This window comes from Callorhinus ursinus, unplaced genomic scaffold (assembly GCF_003265705.2).
Source record: "Callorhinus ursinus isolate GAN/ISIS: 27379988/994484 unplaced genomic scaffold, GSC_fseal_2.0 scaffold15, whole genome shotgun sequence".
Classification (NCBI taxonomy): Eukaryota; Metazoa; Chordata; class Mammalia; order Carnivora; family Otariidae; genus Callorhinus; species Callorhinus ursinus.
In genome coordinates this window covers 25,751,163-25,770,608 of record NW_027397077.1, presented here as the reverse complement: position 1 = coordinate 25,770,608, position 19,446 = coordinate 25,751,163, and positions in this window count along the sequence as shown.

Sequence of the window (19,446 nt, the reverse complement as noted above, 5' to 3'; positions counted from 1 at the left end):
ATTTCATCATTGATAGCCAAGCCGCGTTTAGTAAGAATTTCACGACTTTCATCTTGGTAGGAAACTTGCAGCTGCCTGCTTCCCTACACTTGCCTGCTTTCTCTAAATAAAGCAGTGGCAGTGGCGGGGGTGACTCTGAGTCATCAACACTCCATCATTGTAACGTGTCACATTTGTCCAAAAGAAACATTTTTATATCTCTGATTATTTTATCATTAGTTTAAGAAGGTTGTTGAGCTCCCAGGAAAGCCATAAGAAAGGGTGATGCGGGTGCACGTCTATTCAATAACTAATGCGTCCCAGACACGGAACATGCTGAGACAAACAAGGGATCCCCAGAGTGCTCATCTGCTACAGGACTTATTTCATACTGGATAAATTATGCAAATTGAGATGTGAAGATAGCTCCCTCTTTTAGTAAGGTATGATTACTCCTGCATTCTTTCCAACGCAGCCTCACCGGAAATACCAGTCAGATTCTGAACCACCTGGTTCCATCTGGAAAATGTGTTTTCTTAACTGGGGGAAGGGGTGAGGGTTTTTAAAATTTCCGCATTACTATTCATATGCATTTAACATTAGAAAATGTTTGCCATTAACTTATCCAAGTAAAGACATTTACATATGTGTGAGCTTGATTTCTCAATAAAGAACGATAGAGGATAATGAGTATTTTTAAAAAGTTTAACAATCTGAACACTTATTTATTATTTCACAGACTTGAAAAAGCTAGGGTAATACGACAGGTTCATCCTTTAAGATAGTCTTTTAAAAGCCCTTTTAAAGAACCACTATATAAAAACTGTTTAAAACTCCAAAGAGTAATTTACACAGGCTAAGAAAATTAATAAGGGTGGTTAATCAGAAAATAATGAGATCAAAGGTAGAGGATAACTGGAGAAATGGTATCTGGTTAGAAAACTAATGGGCAATAATTATTATTGCTAGAAATGATAATTATTTCCCTCCCCTTTTCTCTCTGTGTCTGACACTCGCATTTCCCACCTGGGGTGTGCAAGAGCTACTTTCTCTGCTCTGTCTCCACATCCCACCTTCTCCATGGAAAGCTTCTACGGTCACTTCTATGTCTTCTTTTCTGGGCAAGCCTCTAAAATTTAGAGAATTCAGTGTAAGAAAATCAGGCACATACTTTCTTGTATCGAGACATGGCAGAGCAATCTTTAAAACTCCAAGGTACTGGTGTGACAGAATTTCAGTGGTTTGTCATAGTTGAGATATGGTTATTTTTAAAATGGTAATCATGGCTCCTAGTAGAGACCTACAGTGGAGTGGCCCAAAGGGCTCTCTTCAGTCCTGCTCTGATGCAAACCAGTAGCTCAGAGAAATTGGGAACATTTGCCCACTGGAATAATTGCATCCTTACCTCGTTTTAAAAATGATACACCCACATGCAAAATTGACAAGTCACAGATATAAATCTCAACTAGTCGAAAGTACTTTTATTTCAAGGCACATAAATCTTTCAAAGTCCATCCATTAATTTTATGTAGTTTTAATTACAGCTTCTAACCTCTGCAATTATTACAAGCTGGGATGTTTCCCCTTATGTCAACAGATGCTGATGGGAAGCATGCAAGACGTAGCAACAGAGAACGCTTGCCCCTTTAATGCTTCTATGTTCAGTGTCGTCAATTCACTGCCAGCTGCTTGCCTCAGTTTCCATTTATAAAAGCTAGGAGTGCTGGAGCTTCCTATTTGTCTCATGGGAGCATGAACATTACTTGAGGTTTACAAGCTTTCCGAAGAGTAAAAAGAAAAAGCTCTTTATGTAAGTGCTAACTATTGCCTTCAGAACTAACCTATATTTTATCAAATATAATGGAGTCAATTATTTAAAAATGTAGACTAAAACTTGTCTATGGCTGACTAAAATGAAAGGAATTAAAATATAAACCTTTTAGGTGTGTGTGTTTTATAGAGCTCCTAAAACACATGCCATCTAAAATCACAATAGTAGAATTTTCCTGAAAGTTACTGCTAAACGGGAAAGTCACTTACACGGGAAGAATTTGTATTGCATTTGTGAAAGCAAAATTACAATAGCTGACAAAACATGAAAGTTTCATCATGGTGGATTAGAGCATTGCAAGGAACTCAAAGGAATTTATCGTTATTCAACATTTCAGCTAACATTCTTGTAACGTCTCTTTTGGGAGTAGATTTGTCTCCTCACTCCGTAGGAAGCCCATACACATAAAAAGGTTAGATTAGAGACACATAGTAAATAATATAACAAACAGTTCTTATCATGTTAGACTCCACTCAGCACAGAGCAGGCAGGCGAGCAAATATGGAAAGTTCGGATCCCTGCTCTGCTGGCTGGTTTGTCACCCGCACAGCGGGACGGCTCCCCAGTGTCTCACAAAGCTCAGCCTTGGATGAGGCACTGCCTTTCGATATTGTCGAGGACTGATGCCACTTTATCCCTCATCAAACATAAATAATGCTTGCAAATTTCCTCTGTCCTCTGAGCTGAGGGTTTGACTTTAGGAAATGACACGAGGTGAAAAGAAAAGACTGAAAACATTAAAAATATTTGGATTAAGCTCTTTTCTTTTTTTTTTTTTTTTTTTTACCTGGTGAAGTCTTGTAGTTTTTTTTTATGGTGCTGGTCTGATATCATATCCACTTTCCTTACAAATCCCCTTTCCTTCCCCCCAGGTGTCTTCCTAGAACCCACAAGCCCATTCGTTTAAAAGTGCTGACCACATTAGGAGAAAACTGAAATTTCAGCTTTGTCTGCCACTGGACGAGGGATTTTTAAGTCTCTTGGGCTCGATAATTCTGTTTTAGTTTGGGTTTCCTCAGAAAAAGACCTTGAGACAAGGATTCCAGCAGAAGTGGTATATTTGGAAGGTGGTCCCAGGAAACAGGGTGGAAAGGAGTGGACGAGAGAGAAGGAAGAAGAGACAGGCAGCAAAAGGGACCTTATCAAGCAGTTACCGCTGTGGATAACTGGAGTTTGATCCCACTGGGGAGCTGTTGGTGTTACTATACAACTGGGGCCTCAGAGCTGTCTCATCAGATGGAAGGGAGAGGTGGACTACACACTGGTTCTTTTTTTTTTTTTTAAGATTTTTTTTTTTTTTTTATTTAACAGAGAGAGAGAGAGAAAGCAAGAGCAGGAACACAAGCAGGGGGAGCGGGAGAGGGAGAAGCAGGCTTCCCTCTGAGCAGGGAGCCCGATGCGGGACTCGATCCCAGGAACCTGGGATTATGACCTGAGCTGAAGGCAGACGCTTAACGACTGAGCCACCCAGGGCCCCCTATACCCTGGTTCTCACCAATTATTGATTAATGGCTGCTTGGGGGAAAGGCATGGATTCTCACTTCCTGCCTGCCATGTGCAGGGCCAGAGAGGTGAGATCATACTGTGTGTGAAGAAGAGGGGGAACCAATATCAGTCTGAGTAACTAATAGTGACAATATGAGATCCTTACCCACCTCTCCCATCCCAATGTACGTGATTGAAAAAAAAAAAGATAGCTGAGAAGAAATATTGCTAAATATTTTTAAGTAATTCCAGGAGAGTTCTGAACTCCTGAAATGCATTTGTGGACCTCAGATGAAGAACACTTAAAACAGACTGGAAGCATCTTGAGGGTAAAGTCTACTTAAGCATTGTAATATTTTTACTACCTGGTATCATTTCTGGCTCTAAGTAGGCTGTCAATAAACATATGTTCAAGAAATAAACAAATAACTAGGAGTGGTGCAGAGGAGGGTATGCTCAAATTATTCATGGACAGAAGATTTAAAATTAAGTGGAGTTACCAACTGTGAGGAGAATGAGCTTGGTTTTCTAAAACACAGATGACTAAGATAGGCCTTAATTTATTCTAAAGCATAGCATAGATTCTCTGAGCTGAGAAGTAGTTTGTCTTTCCATTGTCAGAGAGATTACAGAGTTAGCAGCTTAGTAAACAACTAAAAAGAAAGAAAGAAAAAAAAAAACCCAAAACGCAGAGTATCAATTCACCATCCCCAAGTTTTTGGGAGACTCTTGGTTTTAATTCATTTCCAGTAGGAAAAACAGGAATGAAATGCTAAGAAACCTAAGGTCTGCGTAATCCGAAGAACTCTGGTTCAGCGTTGTCTTTTGGGACTGTCTAGCCTGGGTCTCTAGGTCAGGTACTAGGTGTCTATAGTTCACTGCTCTACTATCTAAATAGTCTGGCTCCCTGCTCTTTAGCTGCTGGTCCTTGGGGAGTCAGTCTAGGATTGGCCAACTGGATGCTTTCCCTTGGGACACGGAATCTTGAGTGAGTGATACAAAAGTTTGGATACTCAGAGATTATTCATGGGATCTTGCAGAACTGTTAAGTCCACTGGTGGCAGTGATAAGTGTCCAGCACCAGTGGGAACATCACGGGGGTATAACTTCAGATGTGTTCTCCACTGAATAGGTTCCCTTAGTTCCTTGATGATTTATTAGCCTCTTTTCCAGCCTTCTGATTGACTCTGTGAGCTTCCAGTAAGTTTCTTTTTTCCTCTGATCAAGTCATTCCACTGTTAGTTTCTGCTTTTGTGTTTATTTGTTGTTATTGTTGTTTTGCTTTATTGGTAATCAAGAACCCTGACTGTTAAAGGTGTCCTTGAGAGGCTGTTTCCTGAGAAAGGGTTTTTAAGAGGTAAAGTGAAGGGGCACCTGGGTGGCTCAGTCAGTCAAGCATCTGCCTGTTGATCTCACCTCAGGTCTTGATCTCAGGGTCGTGAGTTCAAGCCCTGCATTGGACTCCATGCTGGGCATGGAGCCTACTTAAAAAAAAAGGTGGAGTGAAGGAGAGGACATGAGAGCAATGGATGCCTCAGGCTTGGAGAAAGGGACTCACACCTCCCACTGGAGGGCTGACATACACAGAAAGGCAGTTCTGGAGACACATCTGTCCTTCTTCGAAACCAAGAAGATGGTGTACTTCTGAGAGCTGCCAAATGAGATGCTTTATGCTACCTGATGTTTTAACTTTATCTAAGTGACATCTGAAAGGAGTTAGTACAGTGATTTTCAGAATCTCTTCGGATATATCAGAATTTCTCAGAGAGTTTATTAAAAAAAGATTGCTAGGCCCCACCCCCCTGGAGCTTCTGATTCACGAGGTTAGAGCGGTGCCTGAGAACCTGAATTCCTAACAAGTTTCCAGGTGACGCACTTTGAGAACCACTGTGTTAGTTAGTAGCCAACCTACTAACTCAAAAGCCAACCTAAGGCTCCAGTGAGCTAAAAGACTCAGAAGCCTGGAATGATCTGGCTAGAGTTGGCCTGTGTGGGAATGCTGGTTCTTTCACTTTGCACCAGTTAGACGACCTTGGGCAAGTTCTCTTTGTGCTAAGGCTTCCTCAGCTGTGACATTAGAAGCTGCCAAATACCATTCTGTACCATTCAGTTAAATCTGAACTCCCTAAGCCTTATGTTAAAATGCATGTTCTTGGGCACACCCACCTCAAACCCACGGAACCAGAATAATGTGGGCCATTCTGATATTCAGCCAGATTTTGGTCCTCCTGGTATACTATCCTTCTTTCTTAAGTGCAGCATAAGAGCATAATTTAGCTTTCCCTGATGACTCAGGCTCATCTTAATGACCATCAATTATTGTACAGTAGTTTTATTGCTTTGTCTTGTTGCTGTCTCTCACATCTGCAGCTTTGTCCTTGCCTCTGGGGCGCCCCCACCCCCAATTCTAATTTGCACTGACTAATGTGCTGTGGTATGATTAATCAGATTGCTGGCACCATCAGGACTGAGGGTAAAATCTGAATCAGGAAGATTTGCCAGGTGTCTGATGAGAGCCTCTGGAACCCACCGGCTAAAGCATAGGATTGAGACTTTCTGGTTCATAGCTAGGATTTTGGATAGGTGATGTTACCAGAAGCCTGACCTTCCAAAAAAAAAGAGGGTGTTGCTATATTGATTTTGCGTTTGTGCAAGGCTGAGCACCAACATCAGGGCAACATACTCTTCCAGATCTGGTAAAAATAGTCAAGCCTCTCCTGAGGTATACAGACTACTGTCAACATTTCAACGCCAGTACAAATAATAGCACACATTTATTTTCACCTTCTTGTTACTGGTTTCCATTAAAGACATATTAAATTTAAAGATCATTTTGAATATTAATATAATTTTTAGTATTTCAATACTCAAGTCGTCTAATGATAGGAGCGTATTTGTTTTTCAGGTGGAGATTGATTTCTACATATTGAGGCTAAATTGAGAGGGACATCTTAATTTTTCAGATATTTTAAATTCAAGTGCTTCACCTTCCTATGTTTAGAAAGGCCAGCACTCAATCTTTTCTCACACAAAGTGACAACATTTTACCTCAGCCACAGGGAACTGAGTGAAGGGAGGTGCCGAGACAATGGATTTTAAACTTTATTTCCCGTGGTTTGATATAATATTCAAATTAAAAAATTTCTTCCCCAAACTCTAAAATCTGTAACAATATTTACTTTACATATGTTCTTTGTTCCCACAGTAAAATTATATTCTTGGTAATTTTACAAGAGCAACTACAGACCCCACGAAGCAATGATGATGGTGTTCTGTCTTTTGCAATGTGTGGCTAATTATTACTCTCAGACAAAATGGTTCAGAAATAGACTTAGGTTCCTAGGCTGGGGAGGAAAAAAAAGAAATGCATTATGAAAATCATGTATTTGCCCTCTGGGGACCCCACCCCCTTTATGAAGACTCTTGCCAATCAATCCACAGAACAGAATCTGATTCGATTCTGGGGCAAACATTTGCCTGCTGTTGAAGCTCCAGGAAAGAAAGATGCTTCATATTCTGGTGCCAAGAAGGGAGGTGGAAGAAAATGGGAGAGAAATCTAGGGGGCAAATAAAGAAATATGTACATGTATATTTATGTATTCTGTATTTTGGCTCTAATTGCTTCAAAGATTATTTATTTTTCTTTTTTTCCTTTCATTTAAAAAAAATACCTTCCAGCTTCTTAACATGTTTTTCAAAGTAGGAGCTGCAAGGCATAATAAAAAGCAAGCAGGGATATGCTTTTTGAATAGAGTGAAATAATTAATGTAAGAATGCTTCCGTTTGGGCATTTTTTTATGAAGTGAAATATATTATTTTTGCTTTTAAAATGGAGGTAATTTGTTACACAAAAGTGGTGTTTTCTTTAATCTGAAAATAATACTAATTATAACACTATTTGGGAGCTGGAGTTTTGAAGCCTAAAATTCCTTTTATAGTTTGAAATTACTTAGCTGCCATAAGTAAACTGGCTCTGCTCCCTGAATATTGTCATTTCTTTCCACATTGTCCTTTTACCTTCCCCAGGCCACTCTCCGCCCTGGGTTTTCTATGGAATGCCTCCCTGCTCCCCAGGCTTTGGGCTACTGGTGTTTGTTCTCTTTAATTTAATTTATCCCCTTTGTAGTTAGGCATGGCTCTTTAAGTTACCTACAATGTTGCATTGTTCGGCAGGAGAGGGGTTGTGTGGTAGGGTGTAAGGAGTCCTATATTCTGTGGAGAACTTCTAGTCAGAGTGGGTGGCTGTTTAACCACAGAGAGCAGGAGAAGGAGGCAATTCTCTTTTCTTCCTGGAGGATTCTAGGCTTCCCAGTGTGACCCTCTGTCCCTATTTCTCTGGGAGGACGAGGGGCATTGATCAACCTCCTGAATGGTCTGTTGGGGACAGAACTGTAGTCCCTAATTTGTTGGTAAGTTGCTTTCTGACATTTCTTTCACAATCAAAAAAGATGGGGTGGTGACGTTCAATAAACTGCTGCTTCAAGAACCTGGAGTTTATCCAAATCTCAAAAAAAACCTAAAACAGGCCTTGTGTCCACATGGACATGAGGTACACTTTGAGAGGGACAGTGCAAGCCCTAACTTGGACACAGACTTCTACTGTATACACACACACACACACACACACACACACACACACACACACACACACACGTCTCTGCCTCTGGTTCCTCACACAGAGCTGTTCCAACCCCTTGTAAATAGAAATGCTAGAAGAATTTTTTGTTTGGGGCGCCTGGGTTGCTCTGTTGTTAAGCGTCTGTCTTTGGCTCAGGTCATGATCCTGGTCTGGGATGGAGCCTCTCATCGGGCTCCCTGCTCAGGGGGGAGCCTGTTTCTCCCCCTACCTGCCGCTCCCCCGCTTGTGCACACGCTCTCTCTCTCTCTCTCTCTGTCAAATAAATAAACAAAATCTTTAAAAAAAAAAAAAAAGAATTTTTTTTCCCTAACATTTAGTTTTTGACGCTGGTTCCTGACACTGCTCCTAAGACCTTTGTCATTTCCTGATAAGAATATCTGACACATAGCTCCTAAATCTCTTGGAATTTCCTGGGTGGTAGAAATGTCTTTTGTTCCAATAAGGCAACTGTTGGTGGGCGCCCAGATACCCTGAGGAAGAGGGCTCATCAGAAAGACCACGCCATGATTAGAAGTTTGGAACTTTCAACCCCACACACCATCCTCTGGGAAGGGGAGGGGGTCTGGAGATTCAGTCAATGATAGATCATGCCTACGTGATGAAGCGTCCATAAAAATCCCAGAAGTATAGGATTTGGAGAGCTTATGGATTGGTGAACACATCTATATTCTGAGAGGGTGGTACATCCCAAATCTATTGGGACAGAAGCTCTTACACTGGGGAGCCCTTCAGACCTTAACCTTTACACCTTTTTATCTGGCTCTTCATCAGTATCCTTTATCATATCCTTTATTTTATAATAAACTGGTAAGCATGAATATTTCCTTGAGTTCTGTGAGCTGTCCAAGAAAATGACTAAATCCAAGGAGGTGATCATGGGAACCTCTAATGTAAAGTCAAGTTGGACACCATTCATGGGTAACTCAGGGACCTACCACCTGTGATTGGTGTCTGAAATGGTGGGCAATCTTGTGGGACTGAGTACCTCACCAATGGGGTCTGCACTAACTCTGTGTCAGAACTGAATTGAATTGAATTGAATTATAGGACACCCAGCTGGTATCACAGAGAACTGCTAGATGGGTGAAAAAGCTACACATCTTCCGTCAGAAGTTTTATGAGTGTGTGAGGAAAGGAGAAACATAGGAGTAAAGTTTTTTCCCTAAACAATGGTCGTTTTTGAGGAGTCATGGAAAGAACACCCAGAGGCATATGCATAAAAGTTGGTCAATTTTTAAAGGGATTCCTGGATATTTCCACCACCCAGGACTGAAGTCTCCCCAAAGGTTTCTTGGTTAAGAAAAACTATTTACTGTCGCAATAAGACCTACCTATTGTATTCTTCCTTGTCTTCATTCCGTATCATGCTCTTCACTGCTCACAATAACTCTTGACTTTGCTACAACACTACATACTTGTTCCTGCCTCACAGTCTTCGCATCTGCTACTCCTACTTCTGGAGTGCCCTTCCCCCAGAATGGCTGCACGGCATCCTTTGGGTGTCCGCCCAGTTCCTATTCCTTGAGAGAGGCCCTCACTGAGCGCTCAAACACAAAGTGATGACTCACCTTCTTTGGTACATTACTCTGCTTTATTGTCTTTTGAGTGCTATTCTTGTATAAAATACTTGCTAACGTATTTGTTTACGTGGTTACTGCCTATCCACCTCCTCCTTTAGAGTATCAGCTCCATGAGAACCACTGTATCCTTGCCCTGACAATGGTGCCTGACACTCAGTAAACACTTAATATGTATGGTCTATGAGTTAATTAATATAAGGACTTGAGGGAGCTTCAGAAATACTATGTTTTCATCTTTATAGTTCTATTATACTTAGAAACAAAGAACAAACTTAAAATCAGTGTTTTCTAGGACAGGAGTTTTTCAGCCTCAGCACAGCTGACATTTTGGTCTGGATAAATCTTTGAGGTTGCAGGAACTATTGTGCACATTATAAAATGTTGGCCTCTACCCACTGGAGGCCAGTTGCACCTCTTCTCCCAGTTGTGACAGCCAGAAATGTCTCCAGACATTGCCAGATGTTCCCTGTGGGGCAAAAGTAACGCTGGTTGAGAACCACTGTATTAGAACAATGAGAGGACCCCCTGGCCCTGCAGATCTTCTGGTTCTGGGGCTTAGATTTACAGTGCTTAGATGATGCAGAAGACCACGGTGTGAAACATGCCTGAGAAGGCTGAAGATTCAGGGTCTAGGAGAAGGAACCTGCACTACTGGAGTAGCTAGCACCTGTGGTTTGAGAAATTACCATTCTCAAAGAACAAAGGTGGTATGAATGTTTCCTGTGGACCTAGTACAGGACGTATGTATGAGGGAGCTGTATGGGCCCCAAAATGATACAGGGGTGTTTAGAAGGAAGCTGGGGTGGACCTAGGAGTGCCCAGGAGCTGAAGAAGGTGTCCGAAGCAACCCATTGGAACTGAAATACATTCACCACATCAAATGAGCTTCAGAAGAGACATGCCTACTCATTGGGTATATGTTAAGAACGTACAAAAACACTCATAAGGAAAAGGCTCCAATTCAAACCCCTGTTAAACCTAGAGAGCTCCCCTCCTAGACCATCAAGGCAGGAACAATCCTGTGAGAACATTCCTGCCTTCTCTTCGTCTCCTTCAACGTCCTGTTCCAATTCCATGGCACTCAATCTGAAGCGAGCAAGTTGCATTAGGAGACAGGGAAGTTCAAGGCAGAGAAATAAACAAATGGACCACAATGCCTTCCCCACCAGCAGGCTTTCCTTCTATGGCAAGAACACACTGGCAAAGAAACAGCTTCACATTTAAAGCAACCGTCAGGGAACTATGACAGGGGAATGGACACTTAAATTATTAGCTTGTACACATGGCTTAGAGTCATCAGAAAAACCTGCAACTCTCTGAACGTTCATCCAGGGAAGCTTCTGCCCACCAGTTACATTTAAGGGGACAGTAGGACACAAAAATAACTGTTTTATGAATAAATCCCATGAACTGTTCTTGTTTGATCATCTCCAGGTTCCCAGAGCCTAGCACAAAGGGTATATAACTATATACTTTAAAGCCATCCGTCCAAACTCCTGTATATTTGTGGGAATTATGTGCCCTGTGACTACTGAGCAGAATTGTGTTTTATTCAAGTCACCAAGAAATGGGACGATCTGCAGCCTCAAAATTCTTTGAAACTCTTATTCGTCATTTTCCTTTGGTCTGATGAGATTATAAGTTTTTCTACTCAGATGGGGCATAATACTTTTCACTTTCTTTTCTTCCATACGGCTGACCATCTCCTCTATCAATCACTTTCAATTGGCAGTTCTGACGCTGGGCAGCAATTTACACAGCTCAACTCAGCTTTGGTTTCCCATCAGGGCTTGTAAGGTAAAACACTGTAATCATTAGGTCCTGCCTGAAACTGGCAGGATGTGACAGAGAATCTACGATCCAGGATAAGGCCAGTGTCAACTAAGTGTGACATTCCATCAAGTAGAGCATCCTTAATGTCATGGAGAGTTACTCTCTGCATGGGTGATAAAGTATGGGTGTGCTGACAGGCTCTTGCTTAACGGTACTCATTGGCCTTGGTATGTTCATGCCAATTCATTGTTTTATAACAGATTGGCTCACATTGAAAATGAGGATTCAATTTGAGATTTTATTGTTAACCTTTAAGGTCCTTGGAGGCACTGTTGGGCTCCTCTGCCGGCAGAGCTAAGTGAAGTTTATGCTCCCATTTGTCGGTGTCTAGCAACCATGATTTTACATTGACACGTCCATATCAGTCTCCCATGCCTCTCCAACAATGCTTAACATAAAAATTACTTACTTTCAGATTTGAATAAAAGAGGGTGACTGGTATGCCATTCTTGCTGTACTTTCCAGTGGGGTTCATTTTTGGATATCAACCTATCTGACTTTCTTTTTATGCTTGATGACATTTTTCTTATTTCATATTGTGACTTGAATCTGAACAGAAGTAGAACAAGGTCTTATGAAGGGTGACTTAGAATACCACTCCCAAGCCAATCATGGAAATAGCTGCCAAAGTTCTATTTTAACATTAAAGCCTACCAGTTCTGAGGTCCTTCAACTTTGTTCAAATAAATGATTATTACAAGTTTGAAATGAGTCTCAGGAGAGAAGCACAGGAAAAAAATAGGGTATACCGGGTGTGAGAGAACTTTATGGGCTATTGAGCATTGGAATTGACTGGAGTGTACATAGAATTGAGGTATTTATCTTAGACCTAGAGGTGCTTGCAGTTTACCAGGCAACAGTGATTTCAGGACATGCCGGAGATGATAACAACTATACCAGCCACATCTCAGAAACTCTCTATAAGCAAATTGGATGACATATGCAAAGCCATCTCAGCTTCTTTGATGGGATATTTTCTTTTTCCCTTTAAAGTGCTCTAATGGGTACACAAAGTTCATTGGATTATTTTGTTTTGCTTTATTCATGCTCTTTTAAGGCAAGTGAATGGGCAAGAAAGGAGCACATCTTCCTATAAATAAGTGAACCCCCAAATAATGGTCTTAGTTGTGTAAAAACCACTTTTATGCAGAGAGATGTTTTTAAATAAATGCAAATATTTCTAGTTTTCCATGTGTACAGCCTACGTTTCTTAAGGCTTGGGCTGTTATCCAGCATAGCATCAGGTACGCAAAGAGGTCTATTGTACTCCATGTTGGCTAAAAGCTTACTAAAGGGAAGCTAAAAGAGTAATGGCAGGTAGCCAATTCTACTGTCAATTCCCCAGCTTGTTTCTCTGTTCCTCCCTTGGAACCCAACCATTTCTCCCCTTTCATTTATATAAAGAACAAAGCAACCTACTTCTATTAGGAGTTTTGATCTTTTTGGTATTATTGTTTGTCACAATAAACAGTATCAATGGCCATGACAGCCCCCCATGCTCAGACTCTAAAATGACACTTTTGACCAGAAGGCGAAGTTTCAATATGGGACAACCAAGAAGTTGAAGAATGTGAAATGTCAGAAACATCATTACAATGCATATGTGAGTTCTGTATTATGATTACTTTGGCGAGTCTTTCTATACATCTAAGTTGCTTAATAAGTGGGACCAAACAATAAAGTGTTTGGTGTTTAGCAGAAAGTATACAGAGTAAATCTGTCTGAGTGACACAACTGATTGAAAGATTCTGATCACCTCAAAACAGAGCCGAAGATTTTATCTGCGGGGATCTATAACAATTGTATAGTGTGTGTCAGGTATTTTCCATTTCTTTCTCTATACCGCTATCCACACTACTCCCTCTGCTCTCTGCTCTGGGAAGCTCATCTTTTGGATTCTCATTTGGTTCCGTCAATGGGGACCCCCTTCAGAAACTTGGTGGAAGAGGGAAGAGTGAGGTTAGGTACTGATTTTCTGGCCCCTCTCCGTGAGTTGTCTTGAGCCGGCAGCATACCTTCTCAGAAGGTAGTTCTTTCTTTCAAGGCGGTTCATTCTAAACAATTCCCATCTTCCACATTCTGGTAACCACTTCCTCTGCCTGCTTATTCAGGGCTGGGGTGATACAAGTTCAGAAGCTCCCAGCCCCAATTTATAGTTCGACATGCACACCTTTGAAAATTCCCTTTGTGAATAAACCTTCCTTAAATGGTCCTATTTTGAGTGTCCCATCTGTGTCCTATTTTTACATGTTTGCCCATACATGGGGCAATAGAAAATTGGAAAGATGTTAAACGTATATCGGAGAAATCAGGAATAATATGTTTGGAGGTGAACCTAATCTGAAGGGTGACTAGTAGATAGGGGTGAAGGATAAGCTCCAAGTACAATTCTATCATTAGATTAAACACAATTTTACAGAAAAGATATTGAGTCTTTCTAAATAACTCAGTAACTATTATATGAATAGTAGGCTAAGGTGATTTTATATAGAGCAGGATTTGTAGCGCATTGATGGAAGGAAGGCAGACTTTGATTCAATATGATAAAGCATTTACTTTTGTTTAGAGATGAAATGGTCCGCCTCATCAGGGAAGGAATGTTTTACTATAAACTCATTGAAATGATAGCAGGGGGATTTTCTGAGATGACAAGAATAAATTCTTGCATTGGGAGAGGTCCTGGACCACATATCTTTAAGATTCCTTCAACTCTTAAGATTCTGTGTTGCCATGATCTCAATATACCCCAAATAAAACACAGGGCTTCTTGTAGGTCATTTTGGAGACACAATGAGAGAAATACAGACCATAAATTGCAAAGCAAATTAAAAGCAACTGCCACTTTTTTCTTTTTCTTTGAAATTTCTTGGACACGCATTAAAATAGACTTGACCTATATTTATATCGAAGACTTCTTAAGTTCTCTTTCTTCCACTGCTCTGGTTTCTTCCCCCTTTCTCAAAGCTGCGCCTATTAACTCGTTTTGTGTATTCTCAAATCTCTCCATCAATATTCTCCTAGTTACCAAATCAACTAAGGTGTTGCCTTCCTACTCCTCCACTCCTCCACTTTCTTCTCCATTTTTTTTCTCTCTTTACTGAGAGATAATTCCCAGTATCATCTTGATTTTTCTCTCCACTGACTACCCCTAGATAACAACAGGATGGACAGAGCAATGAAAAATGCTGTGTTGGCGATGTCTAGATGGTAAGGAAGAGAGTGCTGGTACTAGACAAAGAGGAAGGACAGGAAGTTTCGACTCGTTAAAAATCTATGTCCCTATCACTTTAGGTTCTTAAGCAAATAAGCTACCTAGAATATAAACATATTACTTTGAATAGATAATGCTTATGTAAGAATTTGTTTAGGAACATTTTTGAACTAAGAAAAATATTGATAAAACTGGAATTTGAATCTGATAATCACAAAGCTTTAGGTAAAGCATTTTTGGTTAAATTGCAATGGCAACTTTCCATGCATCTAAGCCCTACCATTTTAGTTACTGTCTGCACCGCCCCCACCACTTCAGGCAAGTTAGTGGAGTTCTCCTATGCCTCAATTTCCCTGCCTAAATAATGACAATAATAGTAGTATCTACCTCATGAAGGATACTACAAAATTTAAATGAAATATCTCGAGGGGCGCCTGGGTGGCTCAGTTGGTTGAGTGACTCTGGCTCTTGATTTTGGCTCAGATCATGATCTCGGGGTCATGGGATGGAGCCGGCACTCAGTGGGGAGCCTGCTGCCCTCCCTCTCCCGCCTCTCTGCCCCTCCCCATGCACTCTGTCTCTAAATAAATACATAAATCTTAAAAAAAATAAATGACATATCTCTATACAGCACTTAACACTGTGTGATACATAATAATGACTCAAGACACCATTCTCATTGCTTTTACTGTTATAATTTTTATCATATAAGTCTTATAGCTACCACGCTCTATTTAGATAGATCTTAAGTTTTAGCTTGAAATTTCTTAGAGAAATAATGTAAAGTTTTGATTATATTTATGATAAAGACTGGCTAGGTGAACCTCCAACTAATTTCATCTTCTTCCTATATTTTCTTTTCCCGGCTGCAGTGAGATGTGGCCATATATCCGAGATAGAGCCAATGGGGTAGGATTGTAAATAATATCTGCCACTTCCAGAACTGCTCTACCACCCTCCTCTCACACCCAAGCCCTTCTGATGTTTACCCTTCTGTGACATGATGAACCCGAGATGCTGTATAGAGATATGTCATTTATTAGTGCTGTATAGAGATATGTCATTTATTTTTTTTAAGATTTATTTATTTATTTAGAGACAGAGTGCATGGGGAGGGGCAGAGGGGCGGGAGAGGGAGGGCAGCAGGCTCCCCACTGAGTGCCGGCTCCATCCCATGACGCCGAGGTCATGATCTGAGCCAAAATCCAGAGCCAGTCACTCAACCAAATGAGCCACCCAGGTGCCCCTAGTGATATTTCATTTACATTTCATAACTCATTAACTACCTCTTAAAAGTGACAGAACTGCAAGGTGGAAGGAACCTTGGGTCCCTGATTCAGGGCTAGGAAGCAAGTCACTTGCCAATCTGCGACACTTGTTTCGGACTTTATATGAGGATGAAATAGATTTCTATCCTCTTCAAGGCCACTCTTTATTAGTTTTTGTTTTGTTTTGTTTTTGCTATAACACCCAGGGCTACCAAGCTAATATGCAAAACCATTCGCCAAAATTATCTTATTGGAGTAAAAAGTCTTTGGCAGGATTAAATGAAACCATCAAATATTTAAATTTTTCCTTTGTATCTCTTCCTTCTACCTTAAAAATTCCTTTTATAACCTCTTTTCCAAAGATTCTCCTCACTCATTTCAAAGCAGTTTAACCCTTCATTTGAATACCATTTCAATATTTTACTCCTACCAGACCCGCAACTAATTTTTTCTTCCTTTTGTAATTCTGATCATACATACTTACAGACAGTGTGTTTGGTGCTCAATGTAATGTCTTAGAGGAGTAGGTATTAAAGAAATTTATTTACTAATACTGGGGTGTAAAAGGTAAGTGGAAAACAATGACAGAAATTTTGCCCAAAGCCCATAAAGTTGGTGGGAAGCACTAGAAAAATTATAGTGGCATTATGTAGGTGGCGGGAAAATGTGCCTCGATAAAAATCTTTCTTTTTAAATTTGGTTTTGATGGCATTTTATAAATTTAGTTTCTGTTTCAGGTCCTATAAGCTGAGTCAGAATCCCATAAAGAATACCTAATCAAATTAGCATGATGATGATGCAACTATCTATGAAAGTCAACCTGCTATACATTACTAGAAATTATGGGAATGATAACATTCTCTAGGCTGCCTTGAGAACATGGGAAACACACTGCTTACATGGGTAAAGTGCCTTTAACTGTAAAGTAGTTGAGTGGAGACGAAAAGTGAGAGAGAAAAAGAGAAAGCTGCAGGGGTAGGGAGGATTTAGACTAGTGAATGTATAACTTGAGTTGTAAATGCAGATTTACACGTTTAGTGCTAATAATTATGACATCATCATCAATAATAACAAGAGTGAAAATGCTTCCTTAACATTTTAGAGTTAGAAAAATCATTTCATATGAGTTTATTTAATAAGGTGGTACTTAAACAAACCTATGATTGTGGCTGATATTGTTGATTTGGCTTCTTCCTTGTTAATGGAACTCAAATTTTGTCCAGTCACTGGGTGGTTATACCCTGATCTCAGGGAGAGTTGGCCTCTCCTGCAAGCCTTACAAGATGAACCATGATTGGTCTAGTGCTGGCGGTCATAGTAATCCCCTTCTGTGATTGGGTTAGGTTAAATGCCAGCTTTTACCAATGAAATATGATGAGAAGTCTGCTAGTCTGCTTCCAGAAAGAAACTATGATAGAAAGACCAAGCAAATCATAGAGAACCCAGAGCTTTGAGTGAACCACTGAAGGAACACTGGAATGAACTGTCTTCCTGTAACATAAGAAAAATAACTTCCGTTTGGTCACTAGTATTTGAGAATCCTAATACAGTGATATGGGCAGGTATAATTATCCATATTTTTGTTAAAGCAACCAAATTAGACCTAAAATGGAGTCGCCCATGTTAAGTCCCATGTTAGCGTACGCTTAAGTGTCTCTGCTCAGGTATCCCAGAAAGGGAAGGCATAGGTGCTCTGCACAAGTTACCTGACCTGGCTGTAAGACTTCCCTGTGCTCCCTAAAAGGAAAGTAACCCTCTTGAACCAATCAGTATAACCTGTACACTTTGGTCTATAAAAATCTCTCACCTTATATAGCTCTTTAGAGCTACTTTTTTTTCTGGTAGTTTGGATGCCGCCCCCTTCATGAATTGCTGAATATAGCCAATGGGATCTTTAAAATGTGCCCAGCTGAATTTTATTCCTTACTAGTTTAAAAGTGAGGATTGAGACCCAAAGAGGCCAAGTAAGTCAATTCGAGCCAAGTCCTATGCCTTAAAACGTAGTATTCTTGCCCTCATATATTTGTAGATTATCAATGGTAGAGAGAATGTTTTATTATTCTTTTATTCCTCACCCCCAGATGTGAATATAATGTTGAGCCCATAACTGATTACTTAACTTACATCCATTAAATAAACGGGCTTCTCATCCTTATGCTAAAGAGAATATGTCCAAAAGCAAATAATTAATATATTTTCCTAAGGACAAGATATCTTTTACACAAAAAGCTTTTTGTGTCAGTAGAATTTTATTTTCATGTATTTGACATTTTTTTCACTATTGAGAAGTTAAACATGCTTAATGCTTTCTGTGTTTTTAAGCGTTTTTCTTTATAATGCTCTTTAAATGGGTATGCTCCACGTCATAAGAATCCTTCATGAACGCACATTAATTAGAAAAGAGAAGTTTGTTGATTGTATACTCTGCTACTCTGTGAATAAGAGATTATAATAGAAGTTATCTGACTTCAATCAGATAATTTCAGCCTAAACAAGTATAATTTTTTTGCATGTGATATCTTATAGTAAAAGTCTCATGATTTCAATTTCCTGCAACTCAAAACATTTCTCAGATTTTAATATATTTCAAACTGCCTGTCAGATCGGAAAGAAGAGAAAAACTTTGGGCAGGGAAAAATGAAGGATACATTTCCTCCTTGCAGCTGGAGAAAGTAAAGCAGACAAAATGAACTGACATGACTCGAGAACATGGCCAAGTTCTAAAGGAACTGTGCCATGCTTGTACACTAAATGATACGGACTTTCTAAAACTGACACAGAAATACACGTATTTTTGGAGTAAAGAGCTGTTCCTGTTTGAGTCTTTTAAAATAAACATTAGCTTTAATATGGAGTCATTGACATTTTCAAAGATGCAACAGTCTACATAAATCCCAATGGACTATATATATTAATTTTATGGTAGTTGACTTAGATAAGTCAGTGGTATATACTGTTGTGGTAGCTCCAAGTTTATTTTCTTGTGCCCCACCTCTAGCATAAATTATTTTCATTTATATAGTTTTCTAAAAACTCATTTTTTTCTTTTTTCCCCATCAGATCTGTCATATGTATCAGATTACCTAATTCTGAGCATTCAAAGTAAACCCTGATTTCCATTACTCTCCCTGCACCCCCCCACAACCAAAAGCCTCACTTCCACAGTGCTCTGCCCTCTTCCTCCAAACAGGATTTTCATTCGCTGGGCTATTATATAGTTCGATATAAAAATTATCCCTTAAAAGCAGACGATTTCTGTGACACATAAGAAGAAAAAAAAAAAGGAGCTAAAAAAAGGAGCTACCTTAACAGCTGTAAAACTTAGCACTTTGTCTTTTCTTGTGGCTACACAATGCCAAACATCCAGATGCGATGTGATCATTTCAATCAGTGGGATGCCTCCAAACTTGAGGAGTTTGGGAGCTGATCAACATAGCAGTCTGACTGAGTGGCTTTTTCCCTTTGCATCTGGATATTTTGACACTATCCAGACATAACCTTTATCATAACATGACCAAAGATGAATGTGAGGTACTTGGTCCAATGATTGGAGGTGAACACAGTATGTAAAATTATTCTCATTGACTGTGATTTCCCAACGTTGCTCATTCTAATCTCTT